The 21722-nt window shown below is 50.0% G+C and overlaps 1 pseudogene; it reads right to left on the bottom strand.

The window, feature by feature from the left end:
- The window catches only part of LOC123378765, a 38109-nt pseudogene that overhangs the window by 173 nt on the left and 16214 nt on the right, over positions 1–21722 (bottom strand).

Raw genomic sequence — 21722 nt, 5'->3', positions numbered from 1 at the left:
CAAAATAAAAACACACTTGATGGTAACCTTAGGTCAGTCTGCCATTTCCTTTAGTTCATGCAACACTTCTTAGTGTGATTGCTTGGCTCTCGCAGGTCCACGCGTGACTTCTTCCAGGGCTGAGGCTGAGGGGCTGGTTCCTTCTGTTGTTCCTATTTCAATAACTCGGGAGCTGTGAAAAAACTCAGAATAAGAAATTCTCGGTCCTTCTCTGCTGAGCTATTGTAACATTTTGTGTTACATACTCGGACCCTGCTCTGACTTTGTTAGGGCAACTTTCCATCCGCTAATGGAGCAGCTAGGGGTTCCCCTGCTGTGTCCCCCTCCCATCAGCAGTGGGCTGGGGTGTGGCCCGATCCCCAACCAGCAGAATGGTTCCTGGGGGTGAAACTTACAGCAGCCCCAGGGCTCTTTCAATTTATGCCAAGGACTGACCCACAACAAGCAAGAGAGAGAGGAAAAGGAACCTTAGGAGCCACTTTCTCCATCCCTCATGTGCTATTTGGCTAGGCCTGGGGATCTGCCCCTCTAAATTTATTAAGATTTAAAATATCTAAATATGAGCAACAGGGGATGGATCACTTGATGATTACCTGTTCTGTTCATTCCCTCTGGGACACCTGGCAGTGGCCACTGTCAGAAGACTGGATACTGGACTAGATGGACCTTTGGTCTGACCTGGTATGTTCTTATTTATAATGTTGATTTAAGTTAAGTTTACATTTTAACTTTATTAACTTCCGATTTTTTTACCTTGAGACCCATATGTTTCTTGGCCTAGGACTCCTGCACTTACTATTTAACAAACTTCCATCCACAATTTTCCTCCTGCTCCTTTGTTCTTTCTGGAAAATGGTCCCTCCCTCAGGACTCTCCCATACACTTCTTCATTCCCCACCCTAGAACATCTCCAGATTCCACCGCACCTGCATCATGGACATCCCCCTAAAAACATCTCAGGACAGCAAATGTTGTATTGCACCAAGTTGTCTGTAGGAAATCCCATTATCAGATAGAATGGTGGTGATGATGTGCAAATCACATCTCTATAAGCTTTAGTGAAATTCTTTTAAAAAGGAAGTAGAAGTAGGAGACCCTAACTTGAAACTGGCATAAGATGGGTGCTAGGTGTCTCCTCAATTGTCACTCTCAAACTGCTAGCATTCTTAAGGACCAAGAATATCTATGGGGTAGTAAATGCTTATTATTGGTTCATGATATGCTGTAGGTGGAATCTGTTGCTGCAGTTGTGTCCTATTATTCTAGAGCTTTCTTCAAGCGGTTTCATTAATAGGAACAAACATGAGAAGACTCTAGTGCCATCTCACGGACTGCCAAGGTAATGGCAGCGGTTTGCCATTTGTGCACTAGTACAGGGTCAAGGGGGAGGCATACCCCACGTTTGAATCCCCATATGGCAATACAGGGTCAGCTGGCTAACATCTGTGGGGTAAGCTACGTATCGGAGGCCCAGGAGGCGAAGTGGGATGGGTGGGACAGAGCCCCAGGGTTCCAGGCCTGCATGTGGGGAAGAAACGGCTCGCCAGAAGTGTCTACAAACTGCTGGTTCCGGTTAGCCTCCCATGAACCCAGCATCGTTGGGGGGGCAGTAGTCGGCGTTCGTATGAAGGGAGGACTGACCACTCGGGATTGTCTCTGGGCATAGCTGGTTCTTGGGAGGTACAACAGCTCATCTAGATATTTGCCTAGGTTTCCAACAGGCCACATTAAAAAGCAGTAGCTAAGTCAGTACAAAGTCAAAGTTTATACAGACAATGACTTGTTTATGCTGCTCTGTGCACTATACACTGAAATGTAAGTACAATATTTATATTCTAATTAATGATGGTAAAAGAAAAAGTAAGAAATTTTTAGTAGTCGTGTGCTGCGACACAGCTGTATATTTGATTTTGCAAGCAAGTAGTTTTTAAGCGAGGTGAAACTTGGGGTACGCAAGACAAATCAGGCTCCTGAAAGGGGGACAGTGATCTGGAAAGGTTGAGAGCCACTGTCCTAGCCGGTTCGAGGGCTTTATTCTACCCCCTAAGGAAGAAGGATGCAGGGATCTTGTTTTCCAGCCTGGGTGAGGCCTCTGATCTCTGGCCTGGGGGATGAAGGCAACATGGCTTGGTTTGTCTGGGGATCATAACTGGGGCCAAGGGGAATGGGTCTCGGAGAGAAGAGATCCTCTGGGAGTGACAGTGAGGAATCTGGGGAGTGGGGAGAAATTCCCACTTCCCCATTGCTAGGGCCAGTGACTGGTGTTCCAAAGGGGGTGTGAACCTCCTCCCCATTCAGCGCTCAGCAGGTTCCACCCTCACCCCGGCGGCAAAGGCAGAACCACTCCAGAAGTTTGCTTGTCTCAGAAGTTGGGGAGGGGGGCAGCAGGGGGGCAGCCTGTCTGTGTTTGCAATGGGGAAGCCACTGCTCTGGATCTGTCTCGCTCGCTCTTGGCAGCTGTGAGGCTTGACAGGCCAGAGTGTACCCGTCACCTCTTGTCGAGGCCTAGAGGCAAGGCACTGCTGCCGTCACAGTAAAGACTTTCCAGTTCCTGGACCTCTTCAGGTCAAGTGACTCAACCCTAATTGCCCCTGAGCAACTGGGAGGAGACAAGCGGTGCAGTGCTATCGCTCACAAGGCAAAGAGCTGGCACAGACCTCTCCAGTGCTGTTACCTGTCCAGCGGCTTCTCACTTGGAACTGACCTATGGCCATAAGCACCTCGGTCACTTGGTGGTTGGATTTTGCCAACGTTTCCATGTAGGTTAAGCTTTCACTCTTTGCAAACTCCTCCGCCTCCTAGTTGGGTGGGGAAGGTACAAAAACAGGGTTATTTCAAAGTAGACGTAGGTGTGTTCTGCACGGTAATCACATCCAGCTTGGGAAATGTCCTGGAAAGTGGTGGAAATAAGGGCTCCATTTACAAGGTATTGGCTCTTGTCCTTAGGCCTGGCAGGGAGGCACAGCTCCTCGCTGTATGATTAGACACCGCAGGTGTGACAGGGCCCTGCCCAGTGTGGACACGGCTGCATGATGCCAACCTGGAGAAGCGAGCTCGGAATGGACACAAACACTAGTGTAGCAGGGCAAGTTGCGGTTCTCCTGACTAGTGGCTGAGAAGTAGGAAGAGGAGCATGCAGAAATCTCCAGCTATTTGCAAGGGTGGCTCTGGAACAAATCTCCAAGCCGGATGCTACAAACTGCCTTAAGGCCTCGTACCCCCGTCGTTAGCTCCAGCACTCGCACTGTCAGACTAATGATGTACAAGGAGCCTTAAGGCTCAGAACTCATCTGCATGGTGCATTAGTCTGCACTGGAGTGGGACACATTCCAGTGTGTTGTGCACTAACAGGCCTGTGCGTGCTGCAGTGACGCACACTAGGGAACTCTCCGTGCGTGCCAGCAGGTCCTTATGGGCCAGTTAGTGCACAACACACAAGTGCACCCTAGACCTTGCACCCCCACTCGTGCAGACAAGCTCTTAGTTTACACTGACTTTAGTTCCCCACCTTTCTGAAGAGCAGCGTGTCCGGTGATAGAGCCACCGTTGGATTCCAGCAGATTCTGCTGCGAAGCCTAAAGCTTCCTATTTCCCCAGCTCACGCTCCTTCTGTTCCAGGCACAGGGTTGCAGCTGAACTGTTTAGGCAACGCTTGTTTTCTGTCTTGCACAGCTCAAGGCATTGCAGCCGCTCTCTGACTGGACCCTGTTCAAACTCCCTGGCTCACCGGGTTTGGATGCACTAGCCTTGCAGACGGCTTGGTTTGGATATTCAGAGCGAGATCTTGTCCAAAGTGGGGGGCGGGGGGATGAGGAGAAAGGAGTTAACACATTAATACCACCGGGTCAAAGCAGGGGCACAACTGCAACCATAGATGCACTAACAGGCTCTCCTGGGCTGAGATTTAAAGCCCACAAGTCAGGAAGTCGGCAGATAAGGCTACTGCGCGCAGCCTCCCTGCCCCCTGCTCACCCTGCTCCTCTCTCCGCTAGAGCTGGTCAGGGATTCTTTGCCAACGTGTTTCTATTGGAAAATGCTGGTGTGGCAAAGCAGAAACGTGTTGTTAAGCCAAACACGCACGTTTCCACAACTTTCCTCAAGAACGTTCTTCAAGCCCAGGCTGGCGTTGGGGTGAGAACCCATTTCTCCCCCTCCCCCCAGCCCAGACTAGCCACAGCTCTGTGCGTAGCGCGATCCCTGGGGGTGTGGGAGGCCCAGGTTTGAATCCTTGCTCTGCCTGGTGCCTCTATTTCTCACACAATGGAAGTCTTGTTTTCCAGCCAGTCCTAACCCCCACCAGAGCCCTGGAGAAGAGGCATCACAACAACCTTTGTCTGCATGATCAAATGGTGCTAGGCAAGGGCACGTGCTATTGATCACGTGTCCAGCTGACACACAGCCTGCGGCTATAGCTGTATTTCACCCTTCTATGTCTTCAAAGCGCTAGCTCGGGTGACTGGCACCCAAGTTGGCCTAGCCTGGCTGGCAGCAGCCACATGGCAACTCCCTCCCAAATTGTGTCCCCACTGGTGCTGCGCACTCCCGCTCGTGTTGCTCTGGCTTCTGGAGGCACAGCCCGTGGTTCTGTCTGCTGCAGTATGCTGAACCACTCTAATTCCTTCCCAGGGGATTGTGGGAGAACTCCACGCACTCTCCTTCTGGGCGAACCAGGGGAATTGTGGGAAGACACTGGAGGCCTATCAGCACTGGAATCGTTTATTCTGCCCCCTCACTGCAAAGTGGGTGGGTTTGTGTGTGGATGGGTGGGGGGTTAACGGCACTGAAGACCTACCCATGTTTGACACAGAGGCCCACTAGTGGTTTGTTACTCTGTGTCAGCGACTCTTGTCGGGCATGACACACTCACCAGTGTGGTGAGTGATACTTATTTAAAAGGTGATGTGGAATATGTCATTTGAAATTTAACACCACATTGCACCGTCACTGTGAAATGTTTCTAACAACTCTGTAGCTGAAATCACAGATATTCATTCCCAGGGCTGGCCTTACCATGAGGCAAACTGAGGTGGCAGCCTCAGGTGCCAGACTGTGGGCGGGCACCACTAGGACTCAGGCCTGGTCTACACTAGGCGTTTAAATCGGTTTTAGGAGCCTAAAACCGATTTAACGCCACAACCGTCCACACTAGGAGGCACCTTATATCGATTTTAATGGCTCTTTAAATCGGTTTCTGTACTCCTGCCCGACGAGAGGAGTAGCGCTAATATCGGTATTAACATATCGGAATAGGGTTAGTGTGGCCGCAATCGACGGTATTGGCCTCCGGGAGCTATCCCACAGTGCACCACTGACCGCTCTGGACAGCATTCTCAACTCGGATGCACTGGCCAGGTAAACAGGAAAAGCCCCGCGAACTTTTGAATATTTCCTGTTTGCCCAGCGTGGAGCTCCGATCAGCACGGGTGGCGATGCAGTCCGAAATCAAAATAAAAAAAAGAGCTCCCGCATGGACCATGCGGATGTGATCGCTGTAAGGGCAGGCAAATCCGTTCTAGCCGTTCTATCAGCGCTCCGTTACAGAAGATGAAATTCAGAATCCTTTTTTAAAAATCTCCAGACAGACGCCATAGCAGGGACTCAGCGCACTGCAGCGTGACAAGCGTAACGGAAAGCCAAAGAATCAAATGGATGCGCATGGACTGGAGGACTGAAGCTATCCCACAGTTCCTGCAGCCTCCTAAAATTATTTGCATTCTTGGCTGAGCTCCAAATGCTTCTAGGGTCAAACACAGTGCCCACGGGTCAGGGCATAGCTTGGCAATCTACTCACCCACCCCCCACCCACCCCCAGAAGCGAAAGGTAAAACAATCCTCTGACTCTTTTACATGTCACCCTATCTTTACTGAATGCTGCAGATAGACGCGATAGTGCAGCACTCAACACCAACATCCTTGCTCCCCCCCCCGCCATGGGCGGCTGATGGTACAAAAGGATGGAAATCCATCTTCATCATCAGCATAAGCTGATCATACAAAATGATGGAAATCCATCCTCATCATCAGCCTCAGCTGATGGTACAAAAGGACTGGTAACCGTCCTCGTCATCAGCCTATTGGCCCTAATTTTTTCTGGTGGATGGATGGTGCAATATGGCTGGTAACCATCCTCATCATAGCAACAGGGGGCTGAGCTCCATCAGCCCCCACCCTTCATGTGTAAAGAAAAGATTCAGTTGCCCCTGGACTAGCAGTGGGATGCTGGGCTTCTCTCCTACACACTGCTTAATGTCCTGTCTGGACTATCATAGCAGCTGGAGGCTGCCTTCCACTCATTTCTCACTAACAAGTCAGTGTGTCTTATTCCTGCATTCTTTATTAATTCATCACACAAGTGGGGGACAATGCTACGGTAGCCAAGAAAGGCTGGGGGCAGCACGGACTCAACAGGTGGGGTTGTTACAGGAGCACCCCCTGTGAATAGCATACAGATAATAATTTCTGCGGGCTCTGACACAGAGCAGGTGGTTCTCTAGCACACTTGCCTATATTAGGCAGCACTGATTCTATTTTTAGATACCAAAAAGGAGGGATTGACTCAGGGAGTCATTCCCAATTTTTGCTTTTGCGCCCCTGGCTGATCGGCCAGGGGCACTTATGACAGCAGCCAATGGTACAAAACGATGGAAGGTGCAATATGGCTAGTAACCACTCTTGGCTTTTGCGCCCCTGGCTGATTGACCAGGGGCACTAGCAGCAAATGGTACAAAAGGACTGGTAGCCATGATCATCCTCAGTTCCAATTTATGGAAGGGTCTGGATGGTGCAATATGGCTAGTAACCATCTCTGCTGTCATGCAAAAGCAAAAGCATGCTTCTGTGTAGCACTGCTGAATCGCCTCTGTGAGCGGCATCTAGTACACATACGGTGAGAGTCACAAACGGCAAAAAAAGCTCCATGATTGCCATGCTATGGCATCTGCCAGGGCAATCCAGGGGAAAAAGGCGCGAAATGCTTGTCTGCCGTTGCTTTCCCAGACGAAGGAGTGACTGACGACATTTACCCAGAACCACCCGCGACAATGATTTTTGCCCCATCAGGCACTGGGATCTCAACCCGGAAGTTCCAAGGGGCGGGGGAGGCTGCGGGAACTATGGGATAGCTAGGGAATAGCTACCCACAGTGCAACGCTCCAGAAATCGACGCTAGCCTCGGACCATGGACGCACACCACCGATTTAATGTGTTTAGTGTGGCCGCGCGCACTCGATTTTATAAAATCTGTTTTACAAAACCGGTTTATGCAAATTCGGAATAGTCCCGTAGTGTAGACGTACCCTCAGAGTGTAGAAAATGTGTCTGGTTCCGGTGCATATGTATTCTCCCTGCTCTAGATGCACAGAGCTGGTGGAGGGCTGTTCTGGAGGAAGGAGGGCACAAGAGACATAACAGGAGGCAGGAGAAAAGGTGAGCGAGAATAACAGAAAGCAGCAGGAGCTGCAGGGAGAGAGAGGAGGAGGCGCCTTTTATGTACCTCTCCAGCACCCCCAGGAGCCTGGACTGATTCACACCAGCTTCTTAGGGAGCTTCCTGTTTCCTGCTGCTTCCCTGAACCCACTTGAGGAGAACAGGCAGTCACCTGACATAATGGGAGCCAGTTAGGCCCTTAAGATGCTGATATCTTCCTTAAGTCTAGATGATCCATGACTGTGGACCCACTTGAGCAGTAGCCTGAGGGACTTCCTTGTTCTGCGTGGGCCACAGCAAGTGAAACTTCATGTTCCCCAAAGACAATGAAAATAGAAGTTTCCATCCAACACATTACTGGCATGAAAACCCCAATGGTGACAAAGTGGAGAGGCCACGGCTTATGTACTCAGAAACCCAGAATGCTGCATACTGTTTTTGTTGAAAACTCTTCCAGTCTAATGTTCCAGCCACATTGGGTGCTACAGGAACAAAGGACTAGAAAAATCTGGCAAGAAATCTGGCATGCCATGAGAAGGCAGCAAATCACCAGAGAGCATTGCATAGGTGGAAAGAAGTTGAGATGGGACTAAGGTTAAAGGCCACCCTAGATGATCAGCATCAAGAGAATATTGCATCAGAGTCTCTGTACTGGCAAAATGTTCTGAAAATGCTTCCTACCCAAAACCTAGCACTTCAGATCAGCTGTCTGGGCCAAACAATGGAAACTTCCTTAAAACTGTGGCGCTGATGGCTGAGTTTGATGCTGTACTCCAGGAGCATCTAAGAAGAGTCACCACTCAAGAAATGTACATACACCACTACCTTGGAAAAACCATTCAAAATGAGATCATATAGTTACTGGTAACAAAAATCAAACAGAACATTGTGGCAGATTTGAAGTCAGCAAGATATTACTAAAAAGAACAGGAGGACTTGTGGCACCTTGGAGACTAACAAATTGATTTGAGCATAAGCTTTCGTGGGCTACAGCCCACTTCATCGGATGCATGCAGTGGAAAATACAAGAGGAAGCGATATATACACAGAGAACCTGAAACAATGGGTGTTACCATACACACTCTAATGAGAGTGATGAGTTAAGGTGAGCCTTTACCGGCAGGAGAGGGGAAAAAGAATTTGTAGTGGTACTCAAAATGGTCCATTTGCAGCAGTTGACTTCTGGGCTGAACACCTAACATCAGCCATATGGAATAAATGACTTTAATGGTGCATTTTGTGACAAGAGAAGAACCTAGTGAAAATGTCCTTGCAATGGTGACTGTCAGAGAGCATTTTCTAGAATGTATTGACATTGATGATACTACAGGAGTTGGTATGACAAATGTGCTTCTTAAAAAGCTGGAAGATACAGGAATTGCGATAGCTGACATGAGAGGTCAGGGCTACGATCATGGTGCCAACGTGAGAGGAAAGAACAGAGGAGTGCAGACACGGATCCGAGAGTTAAACCCTCGAGCTTCTTTTGTCCCATGCAGTTCTCATTCATTGAACTTGGTGGTCAGTGATGCAGCATCAGCTTCTAGTGAGGCTGCTGAATTTTTTAATATAATTCAAAGCAGCTATGTTTTTTTCTCTGCATCGACTCGTCGATGGCAAGTTTTGAAGCAACATCTGGGAACATTCTGTCTGACATGGAAACCTACCGATGCACACTGTGAACCCTCTGAACAAACCCACCAAAGCTCAGAAAAGTCTCTAAGATCCAAGAAAGTTAGCAGCTGAAACAGATGGCAAAATGGGATTTATGACCTCTAACATCGCTGGCAGCCAGTGGGGCCTTGCTATATTGCTCACTGCTAGGAGAATGGCGTTCACGTAAACATTTACTTATAAACTGTTCAGTGTGAAAGCCTGAAGTGCAGCACTTGGGGAACACGCTGCCGTGGTGTTTTTGGAAGAGAGAATCTGCCAAATGCTGAGATTTTACTGCAGTGCACTCACCTCAAAGATGAATTCCCGCTGAGCAGCAAGATCTATCTTATTGCCGACTAAAACAATCACGAGCTCATTGGGAAGAAATTCCTTCTCTAATTCCCTCAACCATGGCTTTGCTCTCGCAAAAGTTGCCTGGAAAGGTGTGAGAGAGACACACACACACCGACATTAAACCAACAGATACTCAGCAGCTGTCACATGGCCCAAAGGAGATTGGCAGGTGAGGGGTAAAAATGGTAGAAACAAATGGGTTATGGGCTTGACAGATAGTGATGCTAGGAGCACTACTCAGCATGGAACCAGCTCTAAATATACTTGCTTCCCCAAAGCCAAGGATGACTTCTCCTCCATCAGACATGACCCAACCACCATGGATCCCCAGTGGGTCGTAGACCAGCCTGCAGGTGATGGGCTGAGGCGATTGGGCTCTCTTGTGATGGGGCAGGATTCTTAGAAGCTTGGTCTACCTCTTCAATAAAGCTCTGTTACTGTGAGATGTTACTCATCAGCAGCCGATGGTCTCCTCCTTCTGTAACTACCATGGCAGTAATACAGACATATGGCCCTCGGTGTTGCGGTTCCTGTGTGTTGCTGTAGCAGGGTGGATTCCCTGCTCTGGGGTTTTTAAGGGGTTTAAAAGCAGCTTGGCAGGGCTTGAGAGCTGCTACTCTCAAGCTGGGCTGATTGGGGAAGTGGCTGCAGCTGGGGGCCACGCCCCAAACAGAGCAACAGGGCCTTATAACAAGGCAGGGAAGCCAGAAGCCAGACAGTCTCTCTCTGGCTATAGAGAGAGATGGGCCTAGCTGCTGGGAAATAGAGACCAGGTACCTGAGTGAAGCAGGGCTGGGGACAGGCTAAGGAGCTGGGGAGCTCTGGCCTGGAAAGCCCCAGGCTGCGGCCTAGCAAAGGGCCAATAGGTACTGGGGGTTGCAGAGGGCGGCCCAGGGGTAGGACAAAGCAGCAGGTCCAAACCCTCCTTGCCAGTGATGAGTGGCTGATACTGCAGTCTGCCCCAGAGTGGGGGGCTAGACAATGACTGGCAGTAGCCAAAAACGGAGGCAAGGTAGGGATAGAGGGTGGGGGTTCCCTGAGAGAGAAAGGGAGACCCAGAGTGAAAGGGGTTGCTGCTAGGCGGCAGCACCCCATGTAGAAGGGCACCGGGTCCAGGGAGGGACACGGGGGCCTATGAACAGGTGGATCACCAGCCTGCAGAGGGTGCTCCAGGGCTGGACTGATCTAATTCGCAGAGCAACCAGTAGGAGGCGCCGCAGGGGTGAGTCGACCCGTTTACAGTTGCGTATTACCAGTAAAAGGGAAAAGACATGCATAACGGAGTGGGAGATCATGCGACATGTCTCCCTGGAACAGTCCATCAGAAACAGACATTAGTGTAACTCATTTTATCTCTCTCTAAGTCAGGGCTTGGCAACCTTTCAGAAGTGCTGTGCCGAGCCTTCATTTATTCACTCTAAGTTAAGGTTTTGCGTGCCAGTCACACCTTTTAATGTTTTTAGAAGGTCTCTTTCTATAAGTCTATAATATATAAAGTAAACTATTGTTGTCTGTAAAGTAAATAAGGTTTTTAAAATGTTTAAGAAGCTTCATTTAAAATTAAATTAAAATGCAGGGCCCCCCGGACCGGTGGCCAGGACCCGGGCAGTGTGAGTGCCACTGAAAATCAGCTTGCGTGCCACCTTCGGCACCCGTGCCATAGGTTGCCTACCCCTGCTCTAAGTGGTGTCGGTGCCACTAGATGGGACAGGACGCCACACCCAGGTGTGGGGTTACATGAGGGTAGGGGAACAAAGAGCACTTAGTGATGCTCCCTCATTACCTACTTGGCTGGTGAGCTGGACTGGGCTGGGAGGCAGGGGTAGACAGAGAAATCTTGGCTTTTACGGGGAAAACGTGAGCATTTATTGTCCACTGTAAGTGAAATGTCTGTACCAGTTCCTTGCATGTCTTCACCCATCTTTACCAGAAGAGAAGGATAAACCTGCCCATGATGTGTAGCCCTTACGGGATGTGCGCAGGAAAAAGCAGTCTTGGTTGAAATGTCTGGAGACGTATTGGGAAGCGACCCTACACTAGAACTATTGCAGCCTACCAGCGGCGTGGCTGCATGATCAAGATTCAGTTGGGATATTTTAGAAAGATAAAGACAAACCCTTCTGGAGGAGAGAGGCAGGAGAACAAGCCATCGCTGCTCTTACCTTTCTGGCCATGTCCTATACAAGAAGGGCAGCATTCGCCCCCCTGTAATAAAGATGGCAAACACCATGGTACTTCTCCTGTCCTGCAGTGTCCCAGATCACAAGCTTGATCGTGGCAGTCTCTAAACATACCAGCTGGGTGAAGAAAGAACCTGGAAGCGACAGAGATGGGACAGCTCCTTGAGAAAGCCATAGCATGCACCTTAATTAATGTTAACCTTCATCTCGGTGATCTGTGTGAAAGATGGGTGTCGAGATTCGGTTGGAAAGGGCTGCAGGGGGAGGGAGGATGAGAGAGAGAGAATTAAAACATCCCCTCCCCCACCAAAAGCAATGTAACAAACAGGCTGGTGAACTGGTCTTACCCAAGAACAGCCCGGTAGTACACCAATGCACGTCAGCAGGGTGTAGCTGGGAGATGGGGAGGGGAAGAGGAATGAGAACAATGGTTCTTGCTCAGTCCATCAATATTGGTGGCATTAGCAAGCTTTGGTTTTGCAGCTGTCTAGCTGGAGGAAATGTGATGGCAGGGCGGGAATTAGGAGTCTTGAGTTCTAATCCAGCTGTACAGTGCCTGGCCCCTGTTGGGTGCTGCTGTAACAGAAATACTGCAATCTCCCCGACACTGATTTGTATGACCTTTCTGTCTCAGCTTGCCCAGATGGAAAATGGGTCTAATTAAAATCCACCTTCCTGGAGTGCTGTGAAAGCCAGCAAATGTCTGCAAAATGTTTGAAGATCCTTGGTCTGAAAGTGCTATAGCAGCTCAAATGTGCGGCTGTGCACAGTAGACAGGCAGAAGCCATCTGTTAAGGGCCAGATTGTCTGACAAATACACGGGCTTGAGGTAGAGGGGGCAGTACAGAGCCAAAGCTCTCCAGAGAGCCCTGGGAGGGACAGAAGCTTTCTCTGAGTGCCAAGTAACGTAGGCGAATGACACCACACTCCTTGGTATGCACTGTGACTGCCTGGTTTGTGTGGCAGCGTGGGAGACCCCTTGGGCCCTCCATCCCCACTCTCCTGACAAAGGTAAGGGCCCTTCTTTAAAACAGGAAGAAAAGGGTCTTTCTGCCTATTTCTGACGTAAAGACACCGAGCCAGATCCTTGCTTATGTAAATTGGCCTTGCCTCCGTTGAAATCAACATCTAACAGATGGGGATCAGTCCCATGAACATCAATGGCCTCCCTAGCTCATACCAGGGTCTGTAAGCTTGCAAAACTTCCTAAAGAGACTTAACTGACCCTGTGTTGACATCTCCAATAAAAACTAAGGCCATGTTTTCCACCAATGTTGCCTACTGAGATGAATGTTTTTGCTTCTGATGATGGGAGCGCGTAGCAGAACTGGGTGAATAATGGTGGTTTGGTTTTGTTGTTGGCAATTTGAAAAGTCAAAACCAAATTGATTGCAAGTCCAACACCACATGAAATGTTTCAAAGATTTTGACTCTACATCGAGAGAAATTTTATTCTGGGTCAAATGAAACATTTATTTTAACTTTGACCATTCTAAATAATTTTTTTTTAAATAAGACTAAAGGAATTTTTGAAAGTCATTTCAAACAAAAAAAATGAAACGTGATTTTTTTCCAGGTTTTTTTTTAACGATTTAGTGAAACTACCATGAATTTACAAGGTGGGTGAGATAAGATCTTATCGCGGACCAACCTCTGTTGGGAAGGGACACACTTTCATGCTACACAGAGCTCTTCTTCAGGTCTGAGGAAGGAACCGGAGTGTTACAGCTAAATACTCCGCTTCCTACCCAGACCCTGAAGCGCTCTGTAAAGCTCCAAAGCTTGTCCCCTCTAGGGTGACCAGACAGCAAGTGTGAAAAATCGGAATGGGGGTGGAGGGTAACAGGCACCTAGATAAGATAAAGCCCCAAATATTGGGACTGTCCCCATAAAATGGGGACATCTGGTCACCCTAGTCCTCTCGACCAACAGAAATTGGTCCAATAAAACACCTCCCTTGTCTCTTCAATATTCTGGGACCAACCTGGCTACATGAACACTGTTACCAAGAACTCCTAAAATGTGGTGGTGTCCCTGGCTCTGCAGCTGTTTCAGAAAAAAATGTTCAGCTGAAATTTCACCTAGTTCTAGTGTGAGTGGGTTTCTGTTGAAACACCAGGAAAATGTCAAAGGCAGGTTTGCTGATCACATTGGAGAGGCTAGATGGGCTGCTTTGACTAGAGTGACTGGAGCGATATCATGGGCAGAGCTGCTGGGAGTCTGGGAAGATAGCCTTTTAAATGTCATCCGTTGGAGGCTCCGTTGTCATACGTCCTCTGTCACAAACAGGGCAGAACAGAGTGTTACGTCTGTTTTTCTGACACCCAGGAATTATACAAGGGGTGGTTCCAACCCAAACCCACTAGATCGGACTCTGAAGCGCAGTTCCTAGGATTCCAGGATGCGCCTGTGTCAGTTTCTGCAGCGAGAGTAAGAACATGGTGCAATTTCGCAGTGAGCGCCGGGACTGGGACTGGCACCCATCCAGAGATAATGCAGTGTGATTGGTAGTATTTCTGTGGGGGCAGCTGGGAGAGCCAGGACTAGGGGGAGAGCACGGAGAGAACGCAGAGGGGAAAATCTATAACATTTAATAGTAAATGGTGAACACTCTCTTGGGTTACTCAGAACTGCAGGTGTAGACCAAAACTCTCCGCTGAGGTGACCTATTTAAATGCTGCACTACCTGCAATGACCCGCTAGCTGTCACTCTGACTCCACAATGAACACAGCTGTGTTGCTGGTCCCCTGTTCATGATTTCCTGTCTCCAATCTACCCATCAGAGAAATGTGTCCTGCCTGTGGCCTGACCCTCCCTGCCAGTGAACTCCAAAGGCACTTTGCCACTGGTGTAGGTGGAGTAGGAGATGTTGCTGAGGCCTAACTTTTTTCAGACGTGCTTCTTAGGTTGGTGCCTAAAGATCCAGCTCTGAAAAGCAGCATCAGACAAGGCCCAGCTTTTAAAATGGGCACATCAGCCTGCACAGCTTGCGCCACCTTAACCAGACTTTTCCGGATCTCGCCGTTGTCAGTCCTGTGCCTGAGCTGAGAAACCAAACTAACCCCGCGCTCACGGGCTGTAACGTTGGGGGTCTGTTGGGTCACGTTCCGTTAGCCGCCAGAGCTGCCAGCTGGAGCCCCTAACCCTGCCTGCTGAGTGACGTCCTGCTGCTTCTCTGCTGGGCCTGAGAGGTAAGCAAAACCAAACTTCACGCTAGCGTCGCTCCGCTGACTTCAGCAGAGACACTCCTGCTACAAGGGAGACGCAGATCAGGCCCTTTGTGTTGCACCAAAGGATTGGTTCATTGCTGCCACTCACTCACATCCCACAGTGGGCACGGATTCCCTGATGTCATTTTTCACACGGCGGAAGGCTGTGCTTGACTTTCCCACGGCCGCGCTCCCCAGCAGAACCACCTTGGAGGTGATTCTATGAACAAGAGGCTGCTAGGCAGCTCTCTAACTCCACATTCTACAAGCCATTACCCTCTGATCCCACTGATGATTACCAAAAGAAACTACACCATCTGCTCAAAAAACTCCCTGAGAAAGCACAGGAACAGATCTGTACAGACACATGCCTAGAACCCCGACCAGGTGTATTCTATTTGTTACCCAAGATCCATAAACCTGGAAATCCTGGACGCCCCATCATCTCAAGCATTGGCACCTTAACAGCAGGATTGTCTGGCTATGTGGACTCTCTCCTCAGGCCCTATGCTACCAGCACTCCCAGCTATCTTCGAGACACCACTGACTTCCTGAGGAAACTACAATCCATCGGTGATCTTCCAGAAAACACCGTTCTGGCCACTATGGATGTGGAAGCCCTCTACACCAACATTCCACACAAAGATGGACTACAAGCCATCAGGAACAGTATCCCCGATAATATCACGGCAAACCTGGTGGCTGAACTTTGTGACTTTGTCCTTACCCACAACTATTTCACATTTGGGGACAATATATATCTTCAAGTCAGTGGCACTGCTATGGGTACCCGCATGGCCCCTCAGTATGCCAACATCTTTATGGCTGACTTAGAACAACGCTTCCTTAGCTCTCGTTCCCTAACGCCCCTACTCTACTTGCGCTACATTGATGACATCTTCATCATCTGGACTCATGGAAAAGAAGCCCTCGAGGAATTCCACCGTGATTTTAACAATTTCCATCCCACCATCAACCTCAGCCTAGACCAATCCACACAAGCGGTCCATTTCCTAGACACTACTGTGCTGATAAGCGATGGTCACATAAATACCACCCTATACTGGAAACCCACTGACCGCTATACTTACTTACATGCCTCCAGCTTCCATCCCGGACACACCACACGATCCATTGTCTACAGCCAAGCTCTAAGATACAACCGTATTTGCTCCAATCCCTCAGACAGAGATAAACACCTACAAGATCTCTATCAAGCATTCTTAAAACTACAATACCCACCTGCTGAAGTGAAAAAACAAATTGACAGAGCCAGAAGAGTATCCAGAAGCCACCTACTACAGGACAGGCCTAAAAAAGAAAATAACAGAACGCCACTAGCCATCACCTACAGCCCCCAGCTAAAACCTCTCCAGCGCATCATCAAAGATCTACAACCTATCCTTAAAGATGATCCCTCACTCTCACAGATCTTGGGAGACAGGCCAGTCCTCGCTTATAGATAGCCTCCCAGCCTGAAGCAAATACTCACCAGCAACCGCACACCATACAACATAAACACTAACCCAGGAACCTATCCTTGCAACAAAGTCCGATGCCAGCTCTGTCCACATATCTATTCAAGTGACACCATCATAGGACCTAATCACATCAGACACGCCATCAGGGGCTCGTACACCTGCACATCTATCAACGTGATATATGCCATCATGTGCCAGCAATGCCCCTCTGCCATGTACATTGGCCAAACCGGACAGTCTCTACGCAAAAGAATAAATGGACACAAATCTGACATCAGGAATCATAACATTCAAAAACCAGTGGGAGAACACTTCAACCTCTCTAACCACTCAGTGACAGACTTGAAGGTGGCAATTTTGCAACAAAAAAACTTCAAAAACAGACTCCAAAGAGAAACTGCTGAACTCGAATTAATATGCAAATTAGATACAATTAACACTGGCCTAAACAGAGACTGGGAATGGTTGGGTCATTACATTAACTGAATCTATTTCCCTATGTTAAGTTCTCCTCACACCTTCTATGGGCCATCTTAATTATCACTTCAAAAAGTTTTTTTTCCTCCTGCTGATGATAGCTCATCTCAATTGATTAGACTTTTCCTGTTGTTATGCATACTTCCACCTTTTCATGTTCTCTGTATGTATAAATATCCCCTGTCTGTGTGTTCCATTCTATGCATCCGAAGAAGTGAACTGTAGTTCACGAAAGCTCATGCTAAAATAAATTTGTTAGTCTTTAAGGTGCCACAAGTATTCCTGTTCTTTTTGCGGTTACAGACTAACACAGCTGCTACTCTGAAACCTGTCACCTTGGAGATGTAGGCTTGCTCCGTGGATGGCCCCGCCGCCACCTGCTGCGTTCTTCTTGGGGCCATATTCTGCAAAGAAGAGAGAACCCTGTTCAAAAGGCATTGACAGTGCGCTCCAGGGCCCTCGGATGATTAGCTGCGTACACTCTAAAGATCAGAGGGGTAGCCGTGTTAGTCTGGTTCTGTAGAAGCAGCAAAGAATCCTGTGGCACCTTATAGACTAACAGACGTTTTGCAGCATGAGCTTTCGTGGGTGAATACCCACTTCTTCGGATGCAAGCAGTGGAAATTTCCAGGGGCAGGTGTATATATAAGCAAGCAAGAAGCAAGCTAGAGATAACGAGGTTAGATCAATCAGGGAGGATGAGGCCCTGTTCCAGCAGCTGAGGTGTGAAAACCAAGGGAGGAGAAACTGGTTCTGTAATTGGCAAGCCATTCACAGTCTTTGTTTAGTCCTGAGCTGAAGGTGTTAAATTTGCAGATGAACTGGAGCTCAGCAGTTTCTCTTTGAAGTCTGGTCCTAAAGTTTTTTTGCTGTAGGATGGCCACCTTAAGATCTGCTATTGTGTGGCAAGGGAGGTTGAAGTGTTCTCCTACAGGTTTTTGTATATTGCCATTCCTAATGTCTGATTTGTGTCCATTTATCCTTTTCCTTAGAGACTGTCCAGTTTGGCCGATGTACATAGCAGAGGGGCATTGCTGGCATATGATGGCATATATTACATTGGTGGACGTGCAGGTGAATGAACCGATGATGGTGTGGCTGATCTGGTTAGGTCCTGTGATGGTGTTGCTGGTGTAGATATGTGGGCAGAGTTGGCATCGAGGTTTGTTGCATGGGTTGGTTCCTGAGCTAGAGTTACTATGGTGCGGTGTGCAGTTGCTGGTGAGAATATGCTTCAGGTTGGCAGGTTGTCTGTGGGCGAGGACTGGCCTGCCACCCAAGGCCTGTGAAAGTGTGGGATCATTGTCCAGGATGGGTTGTAGATCCCTGATGATGCGTTGGAGGGGTTTGAGCTGGGGACTGTATGTGATGGCCAGTGGAGTCCTGTTGGTTTCTTTCTTGGGTTTGTCTTACAGTAGGAGGCTTCTGGGTACACATCTGGCTCTGTTGATCTGTTTCCTTATTTCCTCGTGTGGGTACTGTAGTCTTGAGAATGCTTGGTGGAGATTTTCTAGGTGTTGGTCTCTGTCTGCGGGGTTAGAGCAGATACGGTTGTACCTCAGTGCTTGGCTGTAGACAATGGATCTTCTGGTGTGCCCAGGATGGAAGCTGGAGGCATGAAGGTAGGCATAGCGGTCGGTAGGTTTTCGGTATAGGGTGGTGTTAATGTGACCACCACTTATTTGCACCGTGGTGTCTAGGAAGTGGACCTCCCATGTAGATAGGTCCAGGCTGAGGTTGATGGAGGGGTGGAAGCTGTTTCATGATTTCAACATCATGAAACATCCTCAGGGCCTCATCCTCCCTGATTGATCTAACCTCGTTATCTCTAGCTTGCTTCTTGCTTGCTTATATATACACCTGCCCCTGGAAATTTCCACTGCTTGCATCCGAAGAAGTGGGTATTCACCCACGAAAGCTCATGCTGCAAAACGTCTGTTAGTCTATAAGGTGCCACAGGATTCTTTGCTGCACACTCTAAAGAGTTAGGCCCCAGGCCTCGATTTCCCACTCAGCGTAGCAGGAGACGTGGCTCCAGTTTAACCCTGATATTCTATGATTCTATCTGCTATTCTATGATGCTGTATGATTTAGTTGGGAATTGGCCCTGCTTTGAGCAGGGGGTTGGACTAGCTGAGCTCCTGAGATCCCTGCCAACCCTGATATTCTATGATCCTCCCTGCACCCCTGTTCCAATCATTCAAGCTCAACATGCTTAAAAGAATCCTAATGGGAGTCTAACCCTACGGGTACATGTACAGTACAGGGGGGCTGTACCGACATAGCTCTGTCACTGTATTGGCCAATATAACGCCGTGGTATAGACACAGCCAACACCAACAGAAATGGGGTTTCCTTTAGTGTAGGCCACCACTTCCCCGACAGACAGGCACTTCAGCGATGGAAGCCTACTTGTGTCAACACAGCTGCAGCCACCGTGCGGGTTAGGTTGCCATGGCAATGTCACACAGGAGTGTGGCCAACCACAGGGCAACGTGCTGATCTAACTTAGGTGTAGACCAAGTCTAATCCATAGACTCATCAACAGCCTGATCTGCTGTGGCCACAGTCACAATGTCAGGTGGCCTCTCGTAGCAGCACTGTGAACTCCAGACTCCCGATCCTAAATACTGGTCACTGCGCTCCAACCTGTTTCCCCCCCCAATACCTGACCTCCTGAGAGAGCTCTTCCGTCAATACACTGGCTTGGGCTCTTGGAACCAACTTGATACAGGTGGTCCCAAAGCTTCCAGCGCTAGGCTCACAAGGGGCAGTCCGGATGCACAGCCATGAATCAGTCAGACTTTTTCCTTACCAAGAAACCTCACTGGCCCTATCCCTGTGGTTCTCAGGAGTCTCAAAGGCCAGGTGAGGCTGGCTATGGTGGGAGGCCTGGGGGTGGGGAACCATCAGTGGCTGAACTTTCAACCCTAGCAAATAGCTTCTCTTGAAGTCAGTTTCTAGTGCTTGGTGTTATGAAGATGGGCCACATTTTCAAGGCTATATTCAGTCTCTGGTCTGGCTCAGCTCAGTGCACCAACTGAGTGTGGGGGGAGGGGTGTGCAAAGAGGTCATTCCTGCAGCTGGGGGTCCTGTCCTGCACTTTAGGAGCGGAGGGTAGCTCAGAGTTCTTGCTGATTGGCCATATAGGGTCTGGGCATTTCGCTACATCACTAAATTAGCACAGAAGTCTTAGCAAACTGTATTTCACCCCTCTAATGTTGGTCAAGATACACATGGTGCCAGTGATGACCTGCCAAAATCTTAACAACCGGTTCTCTATAAAAAGTTCTGATTTAAGAGGGGGGAACGGGGGAGGGGCCAGGGCAGGGGGAGACATACCCGTGGGGCCAGGGGCCCCTGCAGGGCCTGGGGCAAATTGCCCCACTTGCCCCCCGGCAACCCTAGAGCTTGCAGCCCCTTCCCCCCTTACCTTGCTGGCAGCTCAAAGCAGCAGGACGACTCAGGATCTCAGCTGAGCTGCCCAGCTGCTGGCCATGCTGCAGCTCTGCGGGGGGGCGGAGGGTCTGGGGGGGCTGGAAGGAGACATCCTCATGGGGCCAGAGGCCTGGGGCAAATTGTCCACTTACCCCCCCCTACACACACAGCCCTGGAGCTTGCAGACCCCTTACCTTGCCGGCAGCCCAGAGCTCCGCTGAGCTGCCCAGCTACTGGCCGTGCTGCAGCTCTGCGGGGGGGCGGAGGGTCTGGGGGGGCTGGAAGGAGACATCCTCATGGGGCCAGAGGCCTGGGGCAAATTGTCCACTTACCCCCCCACACACACACAGAGCCCTGGAGCTTGCAGCCCCCTTACCTTGCCAGCAGCCCAGAGCTCAGCTGAGCTGCCCAGCTACTGGCCGTGCTGCAGCTCTGCGGGGTGGGGGAAGCAGGGGAGGGCCCAGGGGAGACATCCTCGTGGGGCCAGGGGCCCTGCAGGGCCTGGGCCAATGGACCCACTTGCCCCCTCCCCCCTGGCCAGCCCTGGAGCTTGCAGCAGGACCCCCCACACACACCTGGCCGGGCCGCTCAAAAAGTGGCAGCAGGACGACTCCCGAGCTCAGCTGCCCAGCTGGTGCCGGCGGCTGGCCATGCTGCAGCTGGGGGGAAGCGGGGGAAGGGCCGGGGGAGCCTCAGCCTCCCCAGCTGGGACTCCTGGGAGCAACAGTTCTTTGCCCACCCCGGCCCTTTAACAACCGGCTCTCCAAAGAGGTCTAATTTTAGCAACCGGTTCTTGGGAACCTGTGGGAACCGGCTCCAGCTCCCCCCTGCATGGTGCCTCCATGGGGCTCCACTGCTGAAACCTATGAGACACCAATGGTGCCCAGAGAGCAGCAACCACTCCTCTGTGGTGTGCTTCAGCCTGCCCGCCCTTGGCCAGTGTGCAGTCACTGGAGCCTGCTAGGCAAGAAATGGAGCTGTTGAGTGCAGAGCCGATCTCAAGGCATGTGACTAGGTCAGCAGCACGCACGAGACCATGACATGGGCATGATGAAAGGAGGCAGTTGGATCTTCCAGGGGTACGTCTCCCCCGGGAGCCATGCTGGTGGCTTCATCTCCTGCTCTGGAAGGGCAGCGAGGGCAGCCCACGGCGAGTGGAGATTGCAGGAGGAGAGGCACGCAGCTTGGGAGAAGGGAAATGGAAAGCAAACAGCGCAAGTCCCAGAGCGAATGAGATTCATGTGTTCAATCCTGTAGCCCTGAGGTTTTCAGTTCAGTGTCTTGGTGCCTTGCAGAAGCCTGTGATGACCCATCGACCCTGAAGAAGATGGAGCCTCAAGACACTGCAATTTTACTAACAATGCCTGGCCTCAGCTCAGAGCTTCACCTTTATTTCCCTCAACACATTCTCCGAAGGGCTGGCCAGAGAGGAGGAGGCAGTCCCGTGAGACAGGGAAATCCTGCCGAGTTGTGCTTACAGAGCTCCGGCTCCACCTCGCTA

This window comes from Mauremys mutica, chromosome 10 (assembly GCF_020497125.1).
Source record: "Mauremys mutica isolate MM-2020 ecotype Southern chromosome 10, ASM2049712v1, whole genome shotgun sequence".
In the NCBI taxonomy this organism is placed as follows: Eukaryota; Metazoa; Chordata; order Testudines; family Geoemydidae; genus Mauremys; species Mauremys mutica.
Note: the sequence above shows the minus strand (reverse complement) of the source record. Positions and strands in the feature narration are given on the sequence as shown.